The sequence below is a fragment of the Herpailurus yagouaroundi genome, unplaced genomic scaffold (assembly GCF_014898765.1).
Source record: "Herpailurus yagouaroundi ecotype Mexico unplaced genomic scaffold, PumYag 29, whole genome shotgun sequence".
Taxonomy (NCBI): Eukaryota; Metazoa; Chordata; class Mammalia; order Carnivora; family Felidae; genus Herpailurus; species Herpailurus yagouaroundi.
In genome coordinates, this window is record NW_024412377.1 from 46689259 (window position 1) to 46702273 (window position 13015).

At 41.4% G+C, this 13015-nt stretch overlaps 1 protein-coding gene and 1 pseudogene across 1 annotated transcript in view; one reads left to right on the forward strand and one right to left on the reverse strand.

The window, feature by feature from the left end:
- The window catches only part of FAXDC2 (fatty acid hydroxylase domain containing 2), a 25550-nt gene extending 17616 nt beyond the window's left edge, over positions 1-7934 (reverse strand). The window contains exon 1 of the mRNA XM_040442945.1: positions 7802-7934. The gene's annotated coding sequence lies outside the window, so the exon portion shown is untranslated. The remainder of the gene's footprint in view (positions 1-7801) is intronic.
- A 3792-nt stretch (positions 7935-11726) lies between these two features.
- On the forward strand, positions 11727-11823 carry LOC121017258 (uncharacterized; annotated as a pseudogene).
- Positions 11824-13015: the final 1192 nt, after the last annotated feature.

Here is a 13015-nt window from a genome sequence, read left to right on the forward strand (position 1 = left end):
ATATATGTATATCTACATACATATATACATATATATGTATATCTACACACATATATACATACATATATACACATGTATATATGTATGTAGATATACATGCATATATACATATGTATATATGTAGATATACATACATATATACATATGTATATCTACACATATACATATGTATATATGTGTAGATATACATACATATCTACATATGTAGATATGTAGATATACATACATATCTACATATGTAGATATGTATATATACATACACATATCTACATATGTATATATGTAGATATACATACATATATACATATGTATATATATATATATACATGTATACACACATATATAATGGGATACTACTTGACAATGAAAAAGAATGAAATCTTGCCATTTGCAACATGGATGGAGCTGGAGGGTATTCTGCTAAGCAAAATAAATCAGTCAGAGAAAGATTATGGTTTCACTCACATGTGGAATCTGAGAAAGCTAATGGATGAACATAGGGGAAGGGAAGGAAAAATAAGATAAAAACAGAGTCAGAGGCAAACCATAAGAGATCTTAAATACAGAGAACAAACTGAGGGTTGATGGGGGTGGGTGGGTGGAGGACTGGGTTAAATGGGTGATGGGTATTAAGGAGAGCACTTTTTGTAATGAGCACTGGGTGTCCTACGTAAGAGATGAATCACTGCGTTCTACAACTGGAGCCAAGACTACATTGTATGTTAATTAACTGAGAAAAAAAAAAGGATTCCGTTGACCTCTCCCTTCGATAACAAGTTTTCTCACTTGTCCTGAGCAATTCCTGTTGGCCCGATTCCGAGTTCGCTCCACATCCTCAATGTGGATAAGGGCCCATTCCAAGAAGCCACCCTCTCCCCAGTGATAAGATTCTTTGACGATCCAGGGTTATTTTTAATCTGGCAGTTTGCTGCCTGGAGTTCTGAAAAGCACAGATCTCTCAGCACGAGGAAGGAAGTGGTGCTAATACCATTTTGGGGCTAAGCCTGTCAAGTGTTTTAATGATAAGGAACCAAATGTCAAAGGAAGCACCTCAAGCTGAGAAAGACTTGGGGACCTAAATGTCTGCAAACTGTTTGCAGACAGGTAGAACCTTCCTATCACCATGAATTTCCCTCTTCAGTTCTTGTGACAAAATGGGAAAGGTTCCATTGACCTTGTTGAGATAACCATCCCTTTGGGGAAAGAAATGGAGGGACTGGGGTTTGTCTGTTAAACTTTCAAAACTAACATACCAGGGGAACTCTGCTTACAAGTAAGTCTCACCATTATCTTTTCCCAGAGCTTGCAAAGCTAATTTGATCTTTAGAAGCTCATCCATTCCTTTCAGGAATTTTTATGAAGAACTTATTTTGTGCAAGGAACCCTGGACATGTAAAGATAAATGAGAAACTTTCAGTTTAGATACATAAACCCATCATTCCAGAGTCCATATGGAAAGTACTGGGCTAGAGGTCTGGACCTGAACTGAGTAGATCAGGAGATCTGACACACCTAAGAAATCTTAAGAGGAGGACAATGCCAAGGTTTTCTCTGTGCTCTTAGACATATGGTCTCCAACCTCAAAACTGAATCTTTTCCTCCTATATTTCATTTTAGCTTATCCAAGGGATGCTAGGTTTTAGTCAGATCATACTTTAAAAAAATCAATATAAATGTCACAAAAATAGACACAAAGATCAATGGAACAGAATAGAAAACTCAGAAATGAACCCACAGTTATACGTGGGTAATTAATCTTCAACAAAGCAGGAAAGAATATGCAATGGGAAAAAGACTGTCTCTCCAACAAATGGTGTTGGGAAAACTGGACAGCAACATGCAGAAGAATGAAACCGAACCGTTCTCTTTCACCATACACAAACATAAGCTTAAAATGGATTAAAGACCTAAGTGTGAGACCTGAAACCATGAAATTACTGCCTTTGCTTTCCTTGAAGAAAGTAATTTCTCAGACATTGGCTACAGCAACTTTTTTCTAGATAGGTCTCCTGAGGCCAGGGAAACAGACGCAAAAATAATTACTGGGACTACATCAAAATAAAAAGCTTTTGCACAGTGAAGCAAACAACCAAACTAAAAGGCAATGTATGGAATGGGAGAAGATATTTGCAACCGACATGTCTGATAAAGGGTTAGTATCCAAAAAATATAAAGAACTTCTAAAACTCAGTAGCCAAAAAATTAATGATCCAGTTAAAAATGGGCAGAAGACATCAGCAGACACTTCTCCAAAGGCCTTCAGGTGGCCAACAGACACATGAAAAGATCCTCAACATCACTGATCATCAGGGAAGTGGAAATCAAAACTACAATGAGATAGCACCTCACACCTGTCAGAATGGCTAAAATCAATAACACAAGAAACAACAGGTGTTGGCGAGGATGTGGTGAAAGGGGAACCCTCACGCGTTGTTGGTGGGAACAGAAACTGGTGCAGCCATTGTAGAAAACAGTATGGAGGTTCCTCAAAAAGTTAAAAATAGAACTACCCTATGATTCACCAATTGTACTACTAGGTATTTACCCAAAGAATACAAAAACACTAATTCAAAGGGATACATGCACCCCTATGTTTATAGCAGCATTATTTACAATAGCTAAATTATAGAAACAGGCCAAGTATCTGTTGATTGATGAATGGATAAAGAAGGTGTGAGAGGTGCCTGGGTGGCTCAGTCGGTTAAGTGTCCGACTTTGGCTCAGGTCATGATCTCACGGTTGGTGAATTCAAGCCCCGCATTGGGCTCTGTGCTGACAGCTCAGAGCCTGGAGCCTGCTTCGGATTCCGTGTCTCCCTCTCTCTCTGCCCCTCCCCCACTCATGCTCTGTGTCTCTCTCTCTCACACACACTCAGAAATAAATAAAACATTAAAAAATTAATTTAAAAAAGATCTCTCTCTCTCTCTCTCTCTCTCTCTCTCACACACACACACACACACACACACACACACACTGGAATATTATTCAGCCATAAAAAGAATGAAATCTTGCCATTTACAATAACATGGATGGAGCTAGAGAATTTTATGCTAAGTGAAATAAGTCAGAAAAGGACAAATAGCACATATTTTCACCTATATGTGGAATTTAAAAAACAAAACAAGTGAGCAAAAGGGAAAAAAAAGGGGGGGGGCAGCAAACCAAGAAACAGACTCTTAACTATAGAGAACAAACTGCTGGTTGCCAGAGGGGAGATGGGCAGGAGATGGGGGAGACAGATGATGGGGACTGAGGAGGGCACTTGTGATGAGCACATGGAAGTTTTGAATCACTATATAGTACACCTGACGCTAATGTTACACTGTGTATTAATTAACTGGAATTTAAATAAAAACTTAAAAAAATCAAGATAGATGTATGAATCTACCACATGGATATCAAAACTGCCATTGGAAATATTCCCTACTCCATTATTTAGTTCTCCGAAAGAAGCAACATACTTCGTATGAGGATACAGATGATAAATTCCTACAAAGACATTAATGTACAGTTTTCCTCTTTGAAAGCAATGGTAAGTTTTTTTTGTAAAATGCAAACAAATTTTAGGCAATCCATTTTGGTCCCCTGATCCCTGCCTTTTTGCTTTGACTGCCAGTAAGCTCAGAGTTAAATTTAATATTCAATTACACTTTGGGATATTTTTTTCTATTATATAATCCTGTATAAAAATGATGTATGTACAAAGATGTTCCGTGTGACAGTTTATAATGGCTAAAGATTAGAAACAAGTTAAATATCCATCAGTAGTGATTGGTGAAATAAACTATATAGAACGTCCAGTAGTGAAACATTTGTAGCCAGTAAACGATGTGTGGAACATATGCATGCGTGTGTGTGTGTGTGTGTGTGTGTGTGCTGTTAATGCAAGCACAGAATAATACACAGAATATTAGGCTATTGCTGGAAGAATATCTAAGAAACCAGTTACAATCGTGGCTTCTGGTGAGGTGAACTGGGCGGCTGGGGGGACAGGGGAGGAGGAAGGGTATCTGTTTGCTACGTGCCTTTTGAATTCTGTGCCACAAGTTATATTTTACCTATTCAGAAAATTACAGAACTGTCCAAAAGTTTTAAATAAATTCAATGCCCATTCGTAGGAAACATTGTATTGAAGCTTTGTAGGGTAATTAGCTCTCCCTGTAATTAGCTCTCCACTTCTCTAAATCAGATTAATTTCAATTTCTGAAAGGCTTTGAGAAGTCTTTGTTTCCCCTGAAAGTGTACGCCAATTTTTCCGTGTTCATTTTCCAGGAGAGAAAGATTCATAGCATTCGTTAGATTATTAAAGGTGACTATGATGAAGAACTAGTGCCCTGTTTCTTCTTCTTCTCTCTCTGTCTCTGCCTCTTTCTTTTTTTTTTCTTTTTCTTTTTCTTTTTTTTTTTTTTTTTTTTGCTAACAGCTTTACATGATCCCAAAGCAAAGCAATGGCAACAAAGCAGCTGGTTCTTTTCTCTACAGATCACAATGCAAAACAGTATGAAAGGTATTTATTGAATGCCTGGTGGTTTCTAATCAGTTTTTACTTATTTGCAACCATTCTGTTGTATATATCCCTTATTGGAAGCTATCTCAAATTCCTTTGAGATGGAGACTGGGTATAAAGTATAAATAAACAGAACCAGATATTAAAATTAAAAACAAAAATTAAGAGAGCCTAGGGTGACTGTTCAGTGAGACCTTGACCCTGGGAGGAGGCAGCCCTGCTTGATTCCAAAAGGCAGAGTGGTGACGCCCAATGTATCCATGTTATGGAAACTGAGTGTGGCTGGCCTGGGTGATTAGGGGCTGATATATAAGCGAGACCTGGGAACCCTCTGCTCCAGGTAAACCTTCTGGCCAAAGGAAAGGTGACTGCTTACCTTCTGATGGTGGGAAAGCTCTTTTTGGCTGCAGGAATCACAGCATTTAACTGTTGACCTCTGATTTCACTAGAAGCAATGAAACATTTCCCAGCAGGCCATTTGTTCTTTGGCTAGGCTACTATGCCCACATGCTATCTCCCAAGATACTTGTCTAGGTGGTTGACCCTTCTAAGCTACACAACCCCACATTCTGTTGACTATTTTATGCCAAAGCAGCTTGTCTTCTGTGTCTTTCTACACGCTAGCAGACATGTTTTCAGTTTTAAGTGGACACAGTCTGTCAGAAAGGTTCTAGGAGAGACCCCAAACATGGCAGACCGATGTGTCTTCAACCAAAGACATTCCTTAACGTTGCTTGCCAATGGTCGTGCTCAAGCTAGAAATTCTGGCAAACAAAATCAACCACAATGATTATATATTTAATTCAATATCCTTCTACTTTAGAACAATGCATTGATTTTGCTTTAAAGGGAATTTGATATATATTGTGAGATTATCCAAATTAGATACTCTTAAAGTATGGTTCTTTTTTTTTTTTTTTTTTCAACGTTTATTTATTTTTGGGACAGAGAGAGACAGAGCATGAACGGGGGAGGGGCAGAGAGAGAGGGAGACACAGAATCGGAAACAGGCTCCAGGCTCTGAGCCATCAGCCCAGAGCCCGACGCGGGGCTCGAACTCCCGGACCGCGAGATCGTGACCTGGCTGAAGTCGGACGCTTAACCGACTGCGCCACCCAGGCGCCCCTTTTAAAATTTTTTTTTTTTCAACGGTTCTTTTGAAAATAAGATGATTCTGACTAGGCAAGCTTCTTACTGCAGAATCTCCAGCCTAGGAAAGTGATAACAGTGAGGCTACAGCTGATGTTCATGACCTCTGAGAATCTGAGCAGAAGCATGGGAAAGGCAGAGATTGTTTAATTTTAAGTTTTATCTGCTGCCTGATTCTTTCAGATTTTCTCTCAGATTCTAGGTCCCTGAATATTCTGCATGGTTGATGAGTGCTCCCGTTTTCTAGGTATAAGATACAGCATCTTTATAGGACTGTGCACTGTTCGTTTGTAGACATCTTGTGAAATTGTTAGAATTATTTACGCTTAGAGGAGAAAAAAAGAAACAAGACCTCATTGATCACCTAATCTACCCCTTCTATTTTGTAAGCCAAGAAGATAGGCCTCTGTAGCAGGACTGGCTTGTTTCAAACTCCACACAGTTTCTGGAAAAATCCAGGCTTCCTGAGACTTTGCCGGACACTGCATGTGTGTCTGGAATAACACAGATTCTCCTGTGTGAGTGGGAAATGACACTGGGAGAGGGCTACGGACAGGACTAGAACTAGCCCATTACTTCAGCGGGGCTGTTCGTATTCTTGGGAAAAGCTGAGCAGTCTGCCTCCAGGACTGAGGACACTGACCGCAAATGTACTTACACAGCTTAAAGCCTCTGGTGAGGAAGATTCTAGGGAGCTGCTAAGAGCAATGTCTGTATGCAAGTGAGGATTTTCCAGACGAAAAGACATGCATTCAAGAAGATGAAATGCCTGAAGGAAAAGGTTAAGCTCCGAGCCAAAAAGACCGTGAATCTGGATCATTCTACAAGTGTTCCTCTCACTGCTTTTGCTTGCTGCAGGGGACTTGCACCCCTTGAGTTAACTGTTCCCACTTGATTGCGTGCCTGGGACAATGAGCTTGCCTTTGTTTACTGTGAGATCCGCAGCACCAAACAGATACTCGGGAAGTATTTGTTGAATAAATGAAAGAAGGGGAATTGAATAAAAAGCGTTGTTTTTTGCCCTCGTAAGGTGTCTAACATTTGCTATTAAATACATCAGCCCCTTTTCCTTGTCCTTATCCTAAGGCCTTTCCTTTCTTAAAAAAAAATTTTTTTAAGCTTATTTAGTGAGAGAGAGAGAGAGAGAGAGAGCACTTGGGGAAGGGGCAGAGAGAGAGAAAGAAAATCCCAAGCAGGCTCCACACTGTCAGTGAGGAGTGGGGAACTCAGGAGCTGTGAGATCATGACCTGAGCCAAAATCAAGAGTTGGACACTTAACTGACTGAGGCACTCAGGTGCCCCAACATTTCCTTTTCTAAGGCCAGAGGCTGATGCTTGGAGCATTGCTGTTTTACCAAACTGAATTGAATCTTGCTATCGCAACCAGAAAAATCTAGTTGGAATTGCACATAAAACTGAAGCAAACCACAGTCTATATCCTGTCTTGCTTGCCTGAAGCCCCAGAGGGCCTGTGTGAGCACCCTGAACACCAGCCCCATCTACACACACTGGCTGCACCCTCTCGCCCAGTGAGCTTGGGAGAATCCTTCCAGAGGCACTGCCTAGCTGCTAGTAATTCTGAAGCTGTTGATAAATCCTTACTTAGGACGTTGCAACAAGACAGCGTTGACGTGGCTGCCCACTCCCAGCTCACACACATTTTCTTGGCGCTTTACAGTTTTAAGACATTTAAAACGGGCTGCGTGCCTTCCAGGTGATCCTGGCAGGTTCGAGAAACAATTTGATGGCAGTTGTGGGAGCTGTGTGAGAAGCAATTTGATGGCAGACTTCCCGTTGGATTTTGCCCTTTCAAGTTCTGACTTGAGAGCTTCTCCTTTATTCACCTGGTTGTGAAGCCAAACCCAGTCCAATCTGACAGGCCTGCCTGTCAATTGCTAGAAAAACAAGACCACTGAGGAGGTGAATGGTACAAAGGCAGAGGATGCATACCTTAGCGGGAGGCTTGTAGGGACTCCGCCCTAAGAAAACGTCCCAGGACATTGGTCGGAGGCAAACCTCACCTGTAGGTTAAGTGGAGAGGCCAGGGAGGCAGCAGAGGTGACCAGAACATTCTTTGCCTTTAAGTGAACTCCGATGCGTCCTGACCCTGGCAAACCGCTACCCTCCCCAGAGGGTCCCACTCACCTGCGCAACGGGCCGATTCCCAGCTCCGCGGAGGTCACAGCTCAGGCTTTCCCTCTCTTGCCTTCAGCCCCTACCTAAGCGGCTGCTGGCTGTCACTGCACCGCCCATCCTGGCAGCTCTTCGGTGATCGAGTTACGAAGCAGCCCACTGGCCCGGGCCAGGCACGTGACGAGAGAAAAAGTTTGGGTCTGTGTGGACTGGAGACAAAAACGCCCTTCTGGTCGAAGGACATCTCTTGAAAGCGGAGAGGAAATGCGCACTTCAAGTAGGAGCCTCGAAGAGCCCGTTCGGCCAAACTCTGAGCTTTTTAACCCCCTCTTTTTAAAAACTTCCTTCATCTTCCCTAGCTTAAGAAAATGTTGCTGTCCCGTAGGAGGCTGGTGCATTAAAAAATGTGGTTATATATAAAAAAAATCAAATCAAATCAGATTTTTAAAAATAGGGCACCTGGCTGGCTCAGTTGATGGAGGCTGCTACTCTAGATGTCTAGTGAGTTCCAGACCCACGTTGAGCATAGAGATTAATTTTAAAAAAATAATAAACTTAAGATGTGGGTATCCTATACTGTGGAAGGCAGAAAGTAGGCAATTCAGGTGGACAAAAAGATTACATGGACCAGAAGATCTCATTTTCTCATTTTTATTGTTTCTGTTGCTGCTGAGGGCAGGCAAGGAGGAGAAATTCATCAACTATTATATCACTATATATTCTGGTGAATCTAGATGCAGGAAAGGTACTCCTGTAGAGGTTAAGTTTACATGTTGACTGAAACAGCTAACATTAGGATACGGGATCCATGACCTGAAATGGTGAGCTCTTTTGAAAAAGAACGGAGTTTTATTTTTAAATTTCTAAAAACTATTTTTGAATAGGCAATATGTGTACCTGATATAAAATACAAGAAGATCAAAGAGTGTCTATAGTAAAAAGTCTTTTTCACTCTTTCCCAGTCCCTTAATTCTCCCAAGAGACACCTTCTGTGACCAGTGTTTTGCATATCCACCCAGAGCTTGTCTGTGTAAATATAAACATGTAAGTCTCCTCCTCTTCTTTAGAAACAGCACACTGTACATGCTTATTCTGCTCCTTGCTTTTTTCACTTAGCACGCAAACTTGGAGATTGTTATGTACAGTTCCTTTAAGAACTGCCACATTCTTTTTAATAGCTTCATGCTGTCCCATCACCCACATGTGTCATTATTTGGCCAAAGAAGGACTATATCTTAGTCATCTTTCCCTGCCTAATTCCTGGCACCATGTAAGGGCTCAGGAAACATGCAATTCTTGCTCACAAATTAATTAATTTTGTATAACTTATCCATGTTTTTCCTCCTCTCTCCTTTCAGAGGTAGCAGTATTTTTTTTTTTAATACTCCAGATATTTCTATAACGTATAGATTTCCCTGCAGACCGAGTCTGCCTTCTGCACTGATCAAACCTTGCTACCTGATCCAATGCCCACCTTAATCTAGCTCCTTTCATATAACAGTACTCCCCACTACTTCCTACTTTTTTTTTTAAGTTTATTGGAGGGAGAGAGAGAGTGAGCGCACACGTGTGTGCATGTGTGTGTGCAAGTGGGGGAGGGGCAGGAAGCAGAGAGTGCTGAAGGGAGAGGATCCCAAGCAGGCTCCACACTTGAGTTCAGAGCCTGACAGGGAGCTCGATCCCACCAACCACAAGATCATGACCTGAGCCAAAATCCAGAGTCGGATGCTTAACTGACTGAGCCACCGAGGTGCCCCTACTTCCCACTTTCTAATGCTCTGGGCATCACTGTTATGTGGACGCATTGTTGATCACTTACTATGTGGAGAATTTGTTTTTCTCTATCTTCTGTTATCCCTACCCTTATATCATTGCTCATAGACTTTCCCATCCAGACTTTCCTTCCTGGTCCTGTCCACGATTCTACCTCTGGTTCTTTTCTTCCTGAACGTTTTTAGCTTATGTGGTCAGCGTTTCCCCGGAGTAGCAGGCAATTTTTTCTATAGTCGTTTCAAGCAGGAGCTTTGTGTATCTTGGTGGTATAATTCTGGTGCATAGTAGGTCCTCAGTAAGGCTTGCATAAATGAGAATCTCTCTTTGGTCCTCCTGGGTTTTCTCTTCATCCTGTCTTTGAGGAATTGCTCAGCTTTCTTGTCACCCCAAGGTTGTGTAAGATGCCCCTCTGCTGGCTGCTCTCCTTTAAAGGAAGTGCTCTTGAGAAGAGGTCCTGAGATCCTGGAAGAGGGTGGGTCTGGGTTCAAACTGAACGCTGTCACCCACCAACTTTGTATTTCAAATCCAAAAACAGTTGACTCTTAAATAACACAGGTTTGAATTGTGTGGGTCTGCTTATATGTGAATTTTTTTTCCACATGGTACAGTAATGTGAATATATTTTCTCTTATGATTTTGTTAATAACATTTTCTTTTCTCTAGCTTACTTCATTGTAAGAATACAATATATACGGGTGTCTGGGTGGCTCAGTCGGTTAAATGTCCAACTGTTGATTTTGGCTCAGGTCATGATCTCACAGTTCATGAGTTCTAGCCCTGTGTGGGGCTCCCTGCTGACAGCAAGGACAGTGTGGACAGTGTGGAGACTGCTTGGGATTCTCTCTCTCCCTCTGTCTACCCCTCCCTGCTTGAGAACTGTCTTTCTCTCCAAAAAAAAAAAAAAAAAAAAAAAAAAAAGAAAACAGTATACAATACATATAATATACAAAACATGTTAATTGGTTGTTTATGTTATCAGAAAGGCTTCTGGCTAACAGTGGGCTATTAATAGTTAAGTTTGGGGTGTCAAAAGTTATATAAAGATTTTCAACTGTGCAGGGCATTGGAGCCCTTAACCGCTGCATTGTTCAAGGGTCAACTTATATTTCAAACATTTTATCTTCCTACACATAATATACTTTAAGAAATGCATCTCAGGCACCTGGGTGGCTTAGTTGGTTAAGTGGCTGACTCTTGAGCTCAGCTCAGGTCTTGATCTCAGGGTTGTGATTTCAAGCCCTGTGTTGGGCTCTGTGCTGGGCACGGAGTCTACTTAAAAAAAATGCATCTTGGCTTTGGGAGTAGATTCCATGATTCATCACTTACATACAACACCACCCAGTGCTCATCCCAGCAAGCACCCTCCTCAATGCCCACCACCCATTTTCCTTTCTCACCTGACCCCCATCTCCTTCCATCCTCAGTTTGTTCTCTATTTAAAAGTCTCTTATGGTTTGCCTCCCTCTCTGTTTGTAACTATTTTTAATTTCCCTTCCCCCATTGTCTTCTGTTAAGTTTCTCAGCTTTCACATATGAGTGAAAACATATATCTTTCTCTTACTGACTTATTTCACTTAGTATAATACCCTCCAGTTCCATCCACATTGTTGCAAATGGCAAGATTTCATTCTTCTTCATTGCCGAGTAGTACTCCATTGTGTGTGTGTGTGTGTGTGTGTGTGTGTGTGTGTGTATACCACATCTTTATCCATTCATCAGTTGATGGACATTTGGGATCTTTCCATAATTTGGCTATTGTTGAAAGTACTGCTATAAACATTGGGGTACAAGTGCCCCTATGCATCAGCAATCCTGTATCCCTTGGGTGAATTCCCAGCAGTGCTATAGCTGGGTCATAGGGTAATTCTATTTTTAATTTTTTGAGGAACCTCCACACTGTTTTCCAGAGTGGCTCTACCAGTTAGCATTCCCACCAGCAATGCAAGAGGGTTCCCGTTCTCGACAACATCTGTTGTTTCTGAGTCATTAAATTTAGCCACTCTGGTGTGAGGTGGTATCTCAATGTAGTTTTGATTTGTATTTCCCTGATAAGAAATGCATGCATTGAGAATAACAGGCTTGGCTGCACAAGGATTTCCCCTGTCTGCTTCTTAAGCAGAACCATGTTACAATCAGTGTTTCAATTTATTTAACCAATACTCTCGTGCTCATGTTGGCAATACATATACTAAAATTGGAATGATACAGAGAAGATTAGCATGGCCCCTGCGCAAGAAATTCGTGAAGCATTCCATATTTTTTTGTATGGAACCAGAAAAGACCCTGAGTAGCCAAGCAATCTTGAAAAAGAAAACCAAAGCAGGAGGCATCACAATCCCGGATTTCAGGCTATACTACAAAACTGTAATCATCAAGACAGTATGGTACTGGCATAAGAACAGACACTCAGATCAACGGAACAGAATACAGAACCCAGAAATGGACCCACAAACGTATGGCCAAGTAATCTTTGACAAAGCAGGGAAAAATATGCAATGGAATATTTAACCTATACTCTCCTAGCTGAGATTTGTTCAAGCCTTACTTACTTTCTATAGTTTGTGGTCCAAAAACAAAAGTTTTTTATTCACATAGGAAATTATATTATTGGATATATTCTTCTCCAACTACCCTCTCATTCATTTGGGGCCTCCCTCCCATTGAGAATCAGTGATTTACACAATTGTTCTAATTTTGCAATCCATAAATACAGCATAGGCTCCACTGTTTACAACAGATACCCAATGCCGCCTGAACTACAAGCCATCTGTGTTTTTCATTTCTCCTCAATAACCTGAGAAATGAACACCCAGTTCTGGGTGAGGGTGGGGGTTCTGGAGATGGAGACAGTGTGTTTCCTGTTTGATTGTTTCAGTGTACACACCAGGCCCAGTGCTGCAGGAAAAAAAAAAAAAAAAAAAAAAAAAAAAAAAACCAAAAGTCTAAGAAAGGATTGCGGAGACTGCTCTTCACGTGACTAGCTCCTGATAGGGCTGTCCTCTCCTGAATGTAGTTGCAAGTGGGTGAAAGGACATTAGAAACCCTCAAGATGGGTGGGGTGTGGAGTGTTTTGCCTGCCTTCTCCATGTCAGTATTGCTCAATGGAATGATTGTTAAGCCTGCACCAGAGCTAACAAACACTGAATATCACAGGGATAACAGACACGCCAGAAACAATAGTTTATTCAATAGACTTACATGTCTTCCTCAGTGTGAGGTGTTTTTCTTCTATTAATACGGCAATAACCTTATGAGATAGTTACAGCCCTGTGTTACAGATGAGACAGACCCTCATTTGGAGGGGAGATGAGGAGTGGGGTTCAGAAAGCGCACTTGATGCTCTGATCTGGGGACTTGGGGTGGGAGTTCACCTCCCTGGAGAATAGCTTTTGGGTACTCGGTTTGAAATTGCCGCTGAAGGCTTGCTCTGCCTCCCAGCCTCGAAAATGGAAG